This window comes from Pinus tabuliformis, chromosome 6 (genome assembly GCF_031772625.1).
Source record: "Pinus tabuliformis cultivar Carrire ecotype Pingquan chromosome 6, CPIR1, whole genome shotgun sequence".
NCBI lineage: Eukaryota > Viridiplantae > Streptophyta > Pinopsida > Pinales > Pinaceae > Pinus > Pinus tabuliformis.
This window is the reverse complement of record NC_142292.1, coordinates 1,672,509,276-1,672,525,271: the sequence shown is the minus strand read 5'-3', so window position 1 is coordinate 1,672,525,271 and position 15,996 is coordinate 1,672,509,276. Positions and strand designations below refer to the sequence as shown.

The following is a 15,996-nucleotide window of genomic DNA, read 5'->3' as shown; positions in this document are numbered from 1 at the left end:
CCTTTGCTTTGATACCACCTGTAATGTACTTATACACTAACCATGACATTTACCACCAAATACACACACACACACACACACATATAAGTGAAAAAGGAATGTTATGCCACTGGTATATAACAAGATTACCATTGCAATTACAATTACTACTTGTGAGAACACACATTGGTTTTATTTATATATGACATACGTTACATTTGATGTTAGAGTTAACACTATGCATTAATAATTTTAATACATGGATGTTTGTGATATAGTTGAATACACCATGGCCTATTTAATTCCCTAGATATTTATCCCCGCATAGAGGCATTTGGATGTTGTGCATTAACACACCCAATTGCATATGACTTAACGTGATTTGATTTTTGATTTAATTGATACCACCACCGCTGTATCAAACTTCAGTGGGAGGTCTTTGGAAGTTTATGTTAACCCTACACCTATCTGTATCGGAAGTGGGAACCCACATCGAGGGTTTAGGATGGAGATGTCCATCTGATGGTGGAGGTTGCTCAAGTTTAGGGTTATGCAACTACCCTTGCCAACTGGGTTGCCCATTGTTCATTTGAGCCGACTGCTATAGAGTTTGGGAACCCTCTTCTACAACAGTACAAAACTTTGATCAATGCCTCTAGTTTCTTCATGGCGACCTTTACCGACTTGAAGTCCTACTGCTAGGTCGTATCAGTTCAGGGTTTTTTCTTTCTTTTCAGGGTTTATATAAATTTTCCCTTCGTTATTTATTGTTTCAAATGCTTGGTTTTTGGAATAGTAGGAGGGGTGTTAAGTCCAACTCCCGAGGATATGTTTTCAACATTTGAAATGGGTTCTTCTGCTCAACCACCTATACACAGGTAAGTGATGAGTCATACAATTTATGGGTAATCTTCTGTGGATATTTTACTTCCTTGTATCATGAGTTTCTTAATAATTTTGGTGGGCATGTTCTTTCAGTCGAAACCCTCTTCAAACACTTAAGTTCGAGGGGATATCAATGATGGTGCAAGGGTTATGACCTCTCTTCAAACCGCCAGGTACTCAGATGTTTGTCCATCTAATCCTAGATGCATTTTAGTGATTATCTTGGTGTTCAAGGTTTTGGTTTAGTCGACCCAAAGAATATGTGTTACAAGTTCCCTGAGGGTTTTTTATGATATCAATTTCTTTATTCATGACTGTAATAGATAAATATTTAACCCTGAGTCTTTTCTGTTGCAAGGTTTTATGTATTTATATATTTTGAACTGTCGAAATAAATTCTTGTGGATTCTGGAAGCTCAGCTCTACTCCCGTTTATGGACTATGTTAAGAGTTTTGGGGAAGAAACCCTGTTTAGACAACATTGTATGCCTTTAATGAGTTCCACATCACTTTTGTGTTTGCAACTCCTTTCTTGCACTGAGTGGAATCAGTTAACTGGACTATATTTTTGGGTATTTTACAATTTGTACAAGAACATAATTTCTGTAGAATAGTCATAAATTTTGTGCCATTTATACGGATTTTTTTATATGGTTAAATGTGCATGATAATAATATTGGTTAATCCAGTTTTTTTCTATTTTTTAAAAGTCCAGTTCATAATGTCATGCCTGAGACTGTTCCAGAGTCCTTGACGGACTGTTCTAGGCTAGCTAATGGCCTGGCCTTGAAACTAACCCTCTTAGAGGTTCTTTTCTCATTCCTCCTAACTTAATTAGTATCTATGTCCTAAGTTTTAACCGCTACCCGAGGGTAGTCGAATGGTCCCAGCTTCTCTTGCTATTCTCATTCATTCCATCTCTTTAAATCTCAAACAATTTCCAATGTTTAGTTTCCTTTTATTTTACATGGTCCCTATTTTGAAAGAAAAGAACATAATCTATACATATATCCTGCATTTTCACATAGAATTTGTCTATCTAATAGCATTAAATATACATAAGGCAAGGCTATCTCTACCATCTCATTGCCATAAATACGTAGAAAAATAAGAACATACTTTCACATGCTCAACAATGCACATAAATAAGAACATTCTTTCCACACTGTTCACATCACAATAAATACAAACAAGAACTTCCAGTTCCTATTTACCTCTTTCTCTGAAAAAAACTCAAGCCACATGGAAGATAAATACTCCACCCAACCATGAGGCCAGTCCTTACTGCACCTTCCCCCTGAGCTAGCTATCCCAGGCAGTTTCGAAAACAGTCTTTTATGATTTCTACGAAGATATCTGGTCACTACCAGACTTAGCCATAGATCCCAAGCTATAGCTCCAAAATAGACTCCATTGGCCATCCAACTATTGAGTCATTTCGACTTCTATACTTTTCCTCCTTCTCGCCTCAGGTTCCTCATACCCTTTTGGCCCTTTATTTTGAGGTTTTTATTTTCAGAAGGAATCTGAGTAGACAACTACTGATAACTGTTTAATTGCTTGGGTTATGCTTACTATAACATTTCTCTTCAACCATAGTCAACAAAAAAAATATAATCATGTTATATTATAAATAAAATCAACACGTGTTCCATTTTACGAATATTATCCTTGTCTTTTAACCATACTTGGCTAATAACTTTTGAACCAAACTATTTAACTATAGTAATTTAGAATTACTAGGGGTCATCACATAGAGGCTAGGAAAGAAAGGCACTTGTAAATAAAATCCTTGGTACAACAAATAAATGACATAAATTTGGAAAGAAAGGCATTGCTAGAGTCTATACAAGTGAGGAGGAAAGTTACCAACAAATGAAGATAAGTTACTAATGGTAGAAAAGCCTAATGCTGGGGAAATTGTTGTGGTTTCAGTTCAAACGTTGGAAGGAACATGCTGGTTCCTATTGCATTTTCAAGTGTTCATAGTAACTAGATAAGTAAAGATATTATTTAAGTTATTCTGTTATGTTTTGAATAATGAATTAGCTAGTGATAAATAACATGCAGGTGTTCGCACCAAGAATGAACGATGAACAAAGCATTTAGAGAATAGAGAAAGGAAATATAACTAGCATGCAATAACAAACATACAATATTTCTCATGAATGGAAGTAACTTTTAAAGTAAACAAATCATGAATGCATGCATGTTTTCATAACAAACAAAGCATATTTATATATGTATTTTTTCATGAGAGGTTGGAAATTTCAGGAATCATTATTTTAAATAGAAAATTTCTAATCATAGTAATATTTTGGACAAAATTATTGTTTCCTGGCTTAAAATATTGAAAAATAAAAATGTTAAAATGCAAAATTGAGATACACTTTTAGCTTGTTTTTGACGTACAAATTTGTGAATTTTTATGTTTTTTCAACTTTAACTACTAGAAACTCATATTTTCTTTGAGAATTTTTCTTTGTAGTAAAAACAAGATTTCTAGAGAATTCTCTTGCCTTGGTACTCATATTTATTTAAATTTTTTTTTATGGAAATATATCCGGAGAAATTTGATGGATACTGAATGCACATATATGAAAATTTCAGGCAAGTACAATGCGTGACTTTAGTATCTATCATGGTTTGTAGAGATGGTAATTCATTTTGGGGAAAAATTATATCATCACAATCTACACAAATTACACTCAAACCTAGATTATTTTTGGTGAATTTTCAAATTCAATCACTATATTTAATCATTTAATGAAATAGGGTAAGACAAAAAAAATGGTGATTTTTCAACACTTTCGGCTATCCATCAATTTTCATTTTAATGTGATCATCAATGAGCCCGTTGGAAATACCATTTTGAAGAGGACACAAAGAGGAAGTACCAAGTGATTTTTCAAATGATTTGGTGTTTCGATTTTGAAGTTATTGATTTTTCATTTCAGGTAATTTTCAGAAGTTTGAAAATCTGTAGTGACACAATTTAGTATAAAATTATTAATAAATATCATTTCTGCATGAGATTGAATAAAACTTATATCATTCTAAACTAGATTCATAGCTAAATCCAATGGTATGAAATTCATTAGATAAATACTAATTTTGGCATGGATTCAACTCCTATGAAGTAGCTATTTCTTGAAAATTGCCTTTTTTTTCTAATTTTCATTGAACAAAAACTCTCGGCCAAGAGTTTTTTGCAACTCTAGTTTGCATTAACTGCACTAGTTTAACACTTTAAAAGCTCTCGCCGAAGAAAATTTAAAACTCTTGACCAAGAGTTTGAGCAGAGAACCTTTCCTTTCCCATACTCTCGACCGAGAGTTTGGATAGAGAATATTTTTTTCTAGTACTCTCATTCGAGAGGTCTAATCCAAGAAATTTTTCCACTAAAATGTTTACAAAATCTCGGGAGAGAGTTTGGGCAAAGAATATTTGCCCTGACTGACTTGATTATTTCATCAATCAAAGCACATTTTAATGTACAATTCTTTCAGTCGAGAGTTGTATAAGTACTTGGCCAAAAGTTTTGATTGAGAACAAAATAATCAAATTGTGAAGTGCAAAGTGTGAAACACAAAGTTCATCTTTGGAGAAAATTTTCATTGAAGGTGCTATAAACATTGGTTTTTTGATATGGGGAAAAAGAGGTGATAATATTTTTTTTTATTGAAATAAACTGCCTTTTTGTTGTTGTTTTTCTATGGAAATTGAATGTTGTTAGTTTTTCCTATGGAAAACAAATATTGAATTTTTTCCCTATAGAAAAGGATATTCTTAATGTTTTTTTTGTAAAGGTAAAAATATTGTCTTTTTGATAAAGGGGAAAAAGAGATTTGATACATATGTAAGGGAAAAAAAGAGATGATATATATATGGATTTTTTTGTGGGGGGAGAAGGAGCCTTGTTTTATTTTTTTCTATGGAAATTAAATATTATTTTTTTCTATGAAAAATATATTTTGAATGTTTTTTTCTCTAAAGGATAACATATAAAGAATTTTATTTTAGATTAAATTATGAATCACCATAAACAAATTACACTTTGAGACATTTAAATTTGTCTTGAATCATTTATAGTATTAAAATCTTGAACTTGTGTTGTTTTAGAATTAGATTTATAAATTTAAGAACATGGGAAACCAAAAGGATTGTATACGAAAATACAAAAGCATTAGAAATGATTTAAAGGAAAAAATGAGAAACTAAAATCAAAGAGGAGAGCACTTAGGGAAAATAGAGAGGCCAAAAGGAATGTGGAGATATCAAATAGAGAGCCTAAAGGAGATGTGGAGGTACCAAATAGAGAGCTTGAAGATGATATGGGGGTACAAAATAAAGAGCCTGAAGGGGATGTGGAGGTGAAGGAGATGTGGAGGTACAAAATACAAAGTTTGAAAGAGATGTGGATTTAAATGGAAATTATGAGGAAATGAGAGATCTTGAGGAACTTGTCAATGAGAATACCGAGACTACTTGTGAGTCAATTAATGTTTTAAATTTTAAATAAATTGTAATATTTAGATTAAATTATATTTCAAAGTCATCATTATGATTTATTTTAATAATGTTAAATCTCTCTCTCTCTCTCTCTCTCTCTCTCTCTCTCTCTCTCTATATATATATATATATATATATATATAGGGACAACATCCAACCCACAACAAGATCCTACCACATCTAGAAAAACACATAAATTAATTGAAAGATACAAGAACATTATCTTTGATGATAATTTTCTAGGGAATATGGATCCAACTACAATGGAAGGAATTGGGCCATCAATGAATGAATGGAAAATTTTAAATAAATTAAATAAGGTGATAAAAATGTCTTTTGAAGGCATACCTATCATAGCACAAGCTCAAATGTTATGTAGACTTTTCAAACACAAATATCTAAGAGATGCAATTCAATTACTTGGCATTAGAGATTACAAAGAGGTGTGGGTAATTCTGTTTGTATAAAAAAATATGACATTGGACCTTGGAACACTTGCAAAAAATCGATCTCGAGATGGCAAAACTTCTCGTAGATAATTGTTAACAAGTATTGTCAGAAAAGGAATTGCATCACATCTGTGGTTGTTAGTGGGAAAAAAATATACAAAACATCAAGAAAAAGTTTATGGAGACATAAAAAATTTAGGATTCAACTAGATGAGAATGATGGGCTTGCTTGTCGGGCTAAGATCCGTAGGGAATCCTTTCAAGATAAACTTCCAGATAATGTGAGAGATAGTGCGAACGAGTTTTTGAATTTGAATTCCCATGTGCTACCAAATGAAAATGATTTTATGCAACATCATATATATATATATATATATATATATATATATATATATACATATATATATATATATATATATAGAGGGCATTATGAAGATCATCCCAAAAAAATAACAGAGCTCAGTCAAGTGGAGCTATTTCAGAATTTTATGGGGTGTAACGCTAATGTGAAGATTTCCCTTACCACATTTGTGAAGCTTAAACCATGGTATGTTAGGCCTATGACTGTTTTTGACACATGTTGTTGTTGATGCCATGTAGAATTCCAATTATATTATGAGGAATTTCTAAAATTTGATGTAAATCATTTGTCCAATGATCCCCGTCCAAGTGTTCATGACTTTGTATCTAGTATATTATGTGGTCGAGAAAATGACCAATTATTTTATAAGAAAGAATGTGCTTGATCTATGTGGATATTGGTGGCCACCCACCTATTCCACTTTGAACCCCACTATTGTACCATTATTTCTTTCAGTTTCCATAATTGTAGCACAATTTACTATTTTTGGTAGTTTTTTGGGTCTTGAACTTCCAAAGCTGTTTTGAGGCCCTAAACGACATTTTTTTCTTCAGAAAATGGGAAAACATGCCTTTTAAAGTGATGATTGCAGTCGAAATTTATAGTCCTCAGATAGATTTTTCTAACGAGGTATCGTTCATATCAAACAAAGATCGTATGCTGAGGTTGTGACCCCAGGAAGTTGATGTACCAATTTACCCCAACGGGGCCCATAGTTTCAACACTTCATCTCCTAGGGTTAGGTTTTTGGATGTTTAGGATTTTTCATTGTTTCTAAATATTAAATAGGCCTTAAAGCCTCATTGTAACACAGTTCAAAGGCATGTAGCTGCCACATCTATTCTCATAGATAAGCTACCATTACCCGAGATAGTTTATTTCCATTCTATATGTAAGCATATTTTAGTTCTTTGATATTAATGAAATGAAGTTTTATTTCTCATGCATCTTTATGTTTATGTTTATATCTGTATTATGTTGCATTCCTGCATAAGTCTAGATCAGTGGTATCAGAACAATCTGCTCTTTCTCTGTTTTTCTTTGCATGTCCCTAATGAGGTCAGGGTATAAGGAGTTAGTGCTCGAACTGGTTGCACCTTTGCAAGATCAGCCTTGCAGACCCTGACGACCTCCCATGGTGGAAGAAAAGAAAGATGAGGGAGTAGGAGATCCCTTCAAAATGTTTCTCGAAGAATCCCTCTAGCGACAGAGGAATACGACGGTGGACAACTTTGTCCAGATCCTTCAGCATATGCCCATAGATCCCTTCAAGCTACAAGTAAACTTTGAAATTCCCATATTGAAGGCCAGATAGATGCAAACTCCATAGATAGTTGGTTAAATCTATTGGAAGGGTATTTTTCGGTTCATGATTTTTCCAATAGGGAAAATATTACTTTTTCACTCCTTAAAGTCGCTCCCCACATTAAGGACTGGTGGGAAACCTACTGTGAGAAGAAGGCCGAGATGGAACCATCACTATTTTTAGCTGCAAACACTTGGAAATCTTTCTGAGATGCCATCAAGGAGTAGTATTACCTTATCGAGAGATATGAAGATAAGCACATAAAGTGGACCACACTACGGTAGAAAAGGGACCAAGACGTGCTGAAGTTCACACATATTTTTCATACCCTTCGCACGAAGTTGGGTATCAAGGATTTTGAGTGGCATATGGTACTGAAGTACTATGGTTGTCTGTACAAATACATCCAGAACAGGATGGAGTTCCTAGACATCTCCTTTCTTGGCGCACCTAACGATACGTTGTCATGATTGAGTAGAAGTTTATATAGAGGAAGGGATACTTTGGATCTACGAATCTAAGGCAAGGGAAAGGCACTCCCAAACCATAGAACAAAGGACAAAGCCAAGGTAGGGTGACCTAGGATAACCTGTCGAAGCTGTAAGCAAAGAACAACACCATGAAGACAAAGATGTACACAAGAAAGTGGTGTGAGTTCCATAAGAGGCCCACTCACAACGCAAGTGAGTGTCGAAACAAGTAGTCACTCATGGACAAGCTGAAGGCTTCAGAATCAGATGCATGTTCTGACTCCGAGTCAGAATCTGACATGGGGAATGATAAAGGGAAGAAAATTATTGATGCGGAGCCCAGCGTCACTGTTGCTACCACCAAGATCCAAAAGATTGAGCCTGAAGATCTAGAGGAGGGGGGCGTCTCTTACACTCACATATGTGGGTGAAGGGTTTGTCATTGCAATTTGTTATCGATAGTGGGAGCCAAAAGAACCTCAATTTAGTAGAGGTATTGAAGCGGTTGGGCCTATCGACCAAACTAGACCCACAGATATACACCATCAGGTGGCTTCACCAAGGACGAGATCTCCACGTCAACCAACAGTGCCACCTTCCCTATAACATCAAGCCCTTCGTAGATGAGGTATTGTGTGATGTTTCTCCTCTTGAATTTTGTGATGAATTATTAGGCCAACCATACTTGTGGAAGCATCGTGTTGTGTACGAGTCGAGATCTCGTGTTGTTATTATTTCTTTGGGTAATAAGTTATACATGATACCGAAGGTAGCCCTGCATACCACCATCTCTTTAATCTCTGGTAAGCAATGTATCAAGACCATCTCCCAGACTAAGAAATTTGTTTTCTTTCTGATTCGCTCTCAATGTAAGGGGAAGATCGTGGCCACATCTATGGCCCTTGGGAAGGGTTACCTCATGTAGTAGAAGCAAGTGGATAAAGTCATGGAAGAATACAAGGACATCTTCTCCTGACCCATAGGGGTACCCTTGCACTATCAAGTCAAGCATTCGATCGATTGGACTCCTGGAGAACCTCTGCCCAACAAGCCAATATATCGCTGCTCCATTTTGGAAAATGAAGAGTTGAAGCGCTAAATCCAGGATTTGCTAAATAAAGGCACATCCGACCAAGTTCCTTGCTGTGTGGGAGCCCAATTGTACTTGTACATAAGAAGGATGAGGCCTGGAGGCTCTTTGTTGATTATCAGGCACTAAAAAAATCATTGTCAGGAACAGGTATCTAATCCCATGGATTAATGATCTTCTGGGCCAACTCAAGGTGGCCAAGTATTTCAGCAAGATCGATTTGAATTATGGCTATCACCAGGTTCCAATAGATCCCACATATGTATGGAAGACCACTTTTAAATTGAAGGAAGACCCTTTTGAATGGTTGGTTATGCTCTTCGGGTTGAAAAATTCCCTTACTACTTTTATGAGGCTAATGGATGACGTCTTGCAGCCCTTCACCAACTCATTTGTGGTTATTTATCTGGACGACATCCTCATATTTAACAAGAGTTTGGAAGAACACTTGCAACACATTCAATAGATCCTTCAAACACTGCAACAACACAAGATGTGTGCCAACTTAGAGAAATGCACCTTTGGCGTGAGCCAGGTCCAATATCTAGGTTATATCATAGATGAGCGAGGTGTGCATGTGGATTTGATTAAGATCCAAGTCATTCGGGATTGGTCAACCCCGACGACTATAACAAATATTCACAACTTTTTGGGCATTGAAAATTGTTATCGGAGGTTGGTGTTGGGATTCTCCCATATCACTTGGCCTTTGATTTAGATTACAAAGGGCAGAGCGAAAGCAAAGTTTTCCTGGTCCGAGTCCCAACATAAGGTGTTCATTGAGTTGAAGCGTCACCTTTGCTTTGCATCGATACTCACATTGCCAGACCTACAACAACAATTTGAAATTGAGATAAATGCCTCTGACTATGCTATTGGTGCAGTCCTCAACCAACATGGGAATCTAGTGGCCTATAATAGTGAGACACTTTTGGATACAATTTGAAAGTACCCCACCTATGATAAAGAGATGTATTCCATCGTGTAAGCTTTCCGAAAATGGAAGCATTAAATTCCAGGGAAGGAGATGGTCATCCATACTGATCACCAACCCCTCCAGTTTATACAGACACAAGGGAGGTTGCAGAATGATCACCATGAAAAGTGGTATACATATCTAGAACAATTCTACTTGAACATGAAATACAAAAAAGGCAGCACCAATCATATCGTAGAGTGCCTTAGCCAACCCCCAATTTCAACATTGACTACTATTCTCAACTCTTGTGGCCACGATACCTATGGATGACCGCAACTATACAAAAATAATCCAAATTTTTCCTACAAATACCAAATGCTAGTAGATGGCAAGCACGTTCTTGATTTCCACCTCCAGGATGCATTATTATGCTACCTAGGCTACCTTTGTGTTCCTTCAAGTGAGTGTGCGAAGCTAATTTGGGAGGCACACTACAGTTAGTCGCATGACATTTTGGTGTGGAGAAAACTGCAGTTGTACTACAAAAGTACTTTTATTGGCCAAAACTATGACAGGATGTTGGGAAATATATAAGATCCTGCAGTTCCTGCCCCATTGCCAAGCCAACCATCAAGAAGCAAGGGCTGTACACTCCTCTGCCTACTCCCATCCAACCTTGGGAATCCATCTCCATGGACTATCTGGCTAGAGTCCCTTCTATCAAGCATGTTAATGAATGTGTATTTGCGCTTGTGGAATTTTTTTTTAAGATGATTATATTGGGGGTTGCAAGAAGAGTATCACAACAGAGGACACTGCCAAACTCTTCTTTGAACGAGTGCGGGTACATTTTGGGATCCCGTAGACCATTATATTAGAATGGGATAATAGGTTCTTGAGCACATTATGGTCAAGCCTCTTGACACTATTAGACACCAAGCTCACCAAGTCGACTGCATTCCATCCCTAGACTGATGGCCAGATAGAGTTCATCAACATGATGATAATGCACATACTTCGCATGTACAACTCCAAGAATCCACGAACCTAGGATAAGAGCCTTCCCTATGTGCAACACAGTTATAACAGAGCTATCCATAATTTGATTGGTTGCAGTCCCTTTCAAGTGGGTATAGGATTTCAACCATTGCATGTGATTGATGTTGCCATGCCTCATGAAACTACATAGACAAAATACACACATGTACTGTCTAAGGCTAATAAAGCAGTTCCATATTTATTGAACACATCCAACACATCTGCCAGTAGGTTCATGACATCTTGGAGAAGTCCAATGCCAAGTACAAGCAACAACATGATCAACATCGGGTGCCACACAAGTTTCAGGTGGGCAACAAAGTTTGGTTGCATTTGAAGAAAGAACACCTTACTGGAGCCCATCAAACGCTCAAACCACTCTGATATGGGACTTACACCATTAAAGTGGTTGTGGGAGACAATGCCTTTGAGCTTAACATTCCTCCATTCCTTGTCTTGCACCCAGTGTTCAATGTGGACCACCTTCAACCATACTTTCCACCTTTATTGGACACAGCAGACATTGCAAAACAACTCACACCAATAGAGCTAAATCTTGACTGCATGGAACATGCCACAATTAATCAGATCATGGAGACGTAGATCAAGAACACTCGCCAAAAAAAATATCCAACTGTATCGGGTTGTCAAAGCTGGCCAGCTCTTGCACCAAGGCAAGTGGCTTACTAGGGACCAAGTTTAGTAGAAGCTTCCCCATCTCATGGAGGCACTCAACGCAATGGGGTCCATTGCTTCCTAAGGGGGGAGAACTAATCCAGGTGGATATTGGTGGCCACCCACCTATTCCACTTGGACCCCCCCTATTGTACAATTATTTCTTTCAATTTCCATAATTTTAGCACAATTTACTATTTTTGGCATTTTTTTGGGTCTTGAACTTCTGGAGCCGTTTTGAGACCCTAAGTGACGTTTTTTGGAAAATGGGCAAACATGAGATGTAGATTGATGTTTGTAGTTAAATTTATAGGCCTGAGATATATCTTTCTAACGAGGTATCGTGCATGTAAAACGAAGATCGTATGCCAAAGTTATGAACCTGGGAAGTTAATGTACTAATTTACCCCAACAGGGCCCATAGTTTTGGCACTTCATCTCCTATGGTTAGGTTTTTGGATTTTTAGGGTTTTCCATTATTTCTCAAAAATAAATAGTCCTTTGAGCTTCATTGTAACACATTTCAGAGGCATGTAGCCGCCACATCTCTTCTCAGAGATAAGCTACCATCGCCCAAGATAGTTTATTTCCCATTTGAATGTAAGCATATTTTAGTTCTTGATATTAATGAAATGAAGTTTTATTTCTACTGCATCTCTATGTTTATGTTTATATTTATATTCTATTGTGTTCCTGCATAAGTCCAGATCATGGTTGGTGGAAGAAAATACAAAGAGTGTTCTCATTTGGCACTCTTTGATGCTAAGTATCCCATTGGTTTGAATGATTAACAGTTGTCAAATTTCATTGTGAAGTGAAGATTATATGAATATGTTATGTACACTATTGTTGCTGATTTAGGCTTTGACATTAAGAATAATTTACTTGAAGACGACAATTTGTGCCATTTTTCATGAATAATTTTAGGGAGAAAATATATAAATATATTATGCACTCTCATATAGAAAAATGGTAGTACGTACAATTCAAACAATCACATGATGTGTTCCCAAAAGGACCAATATTATCGGTTTTTTTTAATTTTTATTTTCCTCAGAATTACACGTTCGCTCCACAAACAAAAATACAAAGTGACTATTATCATTCAAACCAGGTCTCTATATCGAGATATTTTTATTATAGGAATGCAGAGCTTGGTGTTGATGGTTTTGATAGTAATGAAGAAATGTTGCAATGTTAGGGTCATTGAATCTTGCAACCTTCAAACAATTTTTATCTTTAGGTCGCAAGTTAAATAATGAGAAGGTCATTTCTTTAGTGACCCTTTCATTCACTTCTTTAAAGGAGTTTCTACCCATAAATGATGCTATCCTCCTACACATCATGTCATAAAAACCTCGATCATCAGTCAAACCCCACAATACACCGATGTGAGATTCTCCAAACTGTACAAAAGTATTTGGACATAATCTCTAGTAGAGCTAGAGAGATTGCTATTTTTAGCTTATTCTACAATCTCATTGAATGCACCTTAAATTCTTCAAGAGAAAGAGTGGAGATGTTGTATTCCAAAGGCACCTCCTCAAGGACATATTGAGGATGGGGGTAAAGAGGTTCATAGTTTTGATTGCGAGCATATTGTTGAGCCATACGACCTCTCCCACCATGAAGACATCCCAAAGGAGCATGATCAAACCCTACGACATGATAAATGTTCACATACTATTTAAATATAAATTAATTTCACTTGGATAATTCGTATTAAAAAAATGTCTACATTTAAAATTAACTAGTTCATGAACTCTCTCATTATTTGAGTTGTCCTTCAGAGGATGATTGCCCCCTTTTGATGGAATAAACGCAAAACTATTATATGGCTATTATGCCCTGTACAAAACATCAAATTTCAATCATGTATAAGTATGAGAGATGGGATAATTTTTAACATTAAACATATCTTGAACAAGATTTAAGTATGCTCCTCACCTGAATGCTCCTAGATGACTCGCTGAGAATCAACATGGCCAACCTCATGTTGAGAGCATTCACCTATGGATGATGATATTTTTTCACATTAAATGTGTGTGAAAGAAGAAAGTATTCACATGTTAAATGTTAAATTTATATATTGTCTAGAATTGAACATGTTAACTAGCAATCGAGCATGTACCTCTACCATGCGAAGTAGACCCATTAAAATAATGTCTACTTGTTCTTGAATCCCTATAAATGGATCCATATGAAAGGGCTGTACAATTTACATGAAATTTTCAATCACAAGTATGAGACACGTGCGATAAATTTTCATGCATTAAACATCTCACTTTAAGATTTATATTAAAATTTTACCTGAGCCAACTCTTTTAGACAGTTGGTTTCTTCTTGAAGACAAAGCACTCAAATCGTTACTGCTAACTTCAAGCAAGACCCATGCACCTATCAAAAATGTTGTTTTTTCAAATTAAACATGTGTCAAAGAAGATTATTCACATGCTAAACATTGAATTCATAGCATATCGTTGAACATGTTTACTAGCAATCAAATGTGTACATGTAGTACACTCAATAGACCTCTCAGAATGTCGTCTAATATGTCTGTTGGGACTTGATACAACTACCACTGACAAAGGGTCATTGGAGGGGTTGTTCAATGTGATTGTTATTGTATAAAAGAGGAGTAATTATTAATGTTAATATCGAAGGTTGGAATTTGATAAGAATTAAGGTTAAATGGGTTTAAATATTTTTATTATTTAATATGAAATTATAATAGTGCTAGAAAAGGGTTGGTATAAAAGAAAAAAATTATCATGACATGACCTAGGTTGGAGTTGGGAATGTTACATTGTGTTATCAAAGCCTTGGTTTTAACAAAAGACCTATATGGGTAGAGGTCAATGTGGATTTGTTTGAGTTCATTGTTATGGTGCATCTCACAAATCAATGATGGAGTTTGATGACCAATGCCTTCATCATTTTGAAGATTTGGTTGATGTCTGATGGCCTCACCTTTTTGGTGCTTCACATGGTTGTTTCTAGGATATACAAATGATGATATGGTAATATGTCCATGATACATAGCCTAGCCACATTGTAGGGTAGTAGGGAATATTAGTTAGACTACACCTTAAACAAGTTACAACTAATATTAGTAGGGAATATTATTTGTGGGTTACAACTAAGATCTTTCAATATGTAGGGTTAAGTAATATTGATGTGTATTTAAAAATATATTGATAACAAAAAAAACATTTTAATGTGGACAATGAGATCCATCAATAAAATATTTCATTGTCAACTTATATATATATATATATATATATAGATATATATGCAATTGAAGAAAATAAATTCTTATAGTTATAATATTTCAAGTAGTTTCATTATTTTACACTTTGGCCATTTTTTAGATATATATTTATTGGTAATTTTTTCCCAAAATATAAGAAATATTTATTGGAATTGCATGGAGAGGGATAAAACCTTTTGAGGTGCAAACTTTTTTTAAAGTTTTCCACTCTAAAAGAGGTTTGCACCTCAAAATATATGATCCTTCTCAGGAACATGAAATATAATGGTTAAGATAGACCTCTTTTGGTTAATAACTAAAATGACGGGAAAAGAAAAATAATTAGTCATTTCAAACTAGATTATTTGCACAATCTTGAGCCAACTGACCAATCCGAAGACAATTATTTTTGACGCATCAATAGAAAGAAGATTAAGGTGAGTCATGGTATTCAAGGACATATCCAAGTCTAGTAAGACCAAGAATTCCACACAAAGATGTTGACATGTCATGCCAACATTAACAAGCTATTGCTGATGCATCATCATAAAACAAATTAAGGTGAGTCATGATATTCAAGGACCTCTCCAAGTCCAGTAACTATGGCTCTACATGACACAATTTGGTAGGTCAGTTTTTGTATAATAGAAATCCCCGAAACCTTTAGCAAATGCTCCCAACTTTGTTAATGAACAAGAAATAATGCACCACAAAAATACTAAAGCATCAACATGAACTATCCTTGAGTTAATGGTTAAATATCATTACAGCTTCTATGACCAATCCCTACTAAAAAAAAATTGTTAGCCTTCAAAATATAAAAACAATTATATCTATGGTTTGACATACTCTAGGATTTGAAGAAAATTTGGAATGGGACCCTATGATGGCAACAATTATAGTTTCATTATGCCAGCTAGCTACTAAATTTTATTTGTCATTGTCTGCTACAATATTATGTTTTTTTTTTTTTCTCGGTAAAAAACTAATTCTATTAAGAAAACGTATGGTACAATGCGGGATTACAACCAGGAGAAACAAGAACAAAGGCAGCCGGAAAGG

General features: G+C 35.5%; 1 long non-coding RNA gene across 1 annotated transcript; it reads left to right on the top strand.

The window, feature by feature from the left end:
• Positions 1–216: 216 nt before the first annotated feature.
• On the top strand, positions 217–3,008 carry LOC149265387 (uncharacterized). Its single transcript, XR_016251154.1, has 4 exons — positions 217–681; positions 779–857; positions 958–1,037; positions 2,800–3,008. It is a non-coding gene; the product is annotated as an uncharacterized LOC149265387 (long non-coding RNA).
• Positions 3,009–15,996: the final 12,988 nt, after the last annotated feature.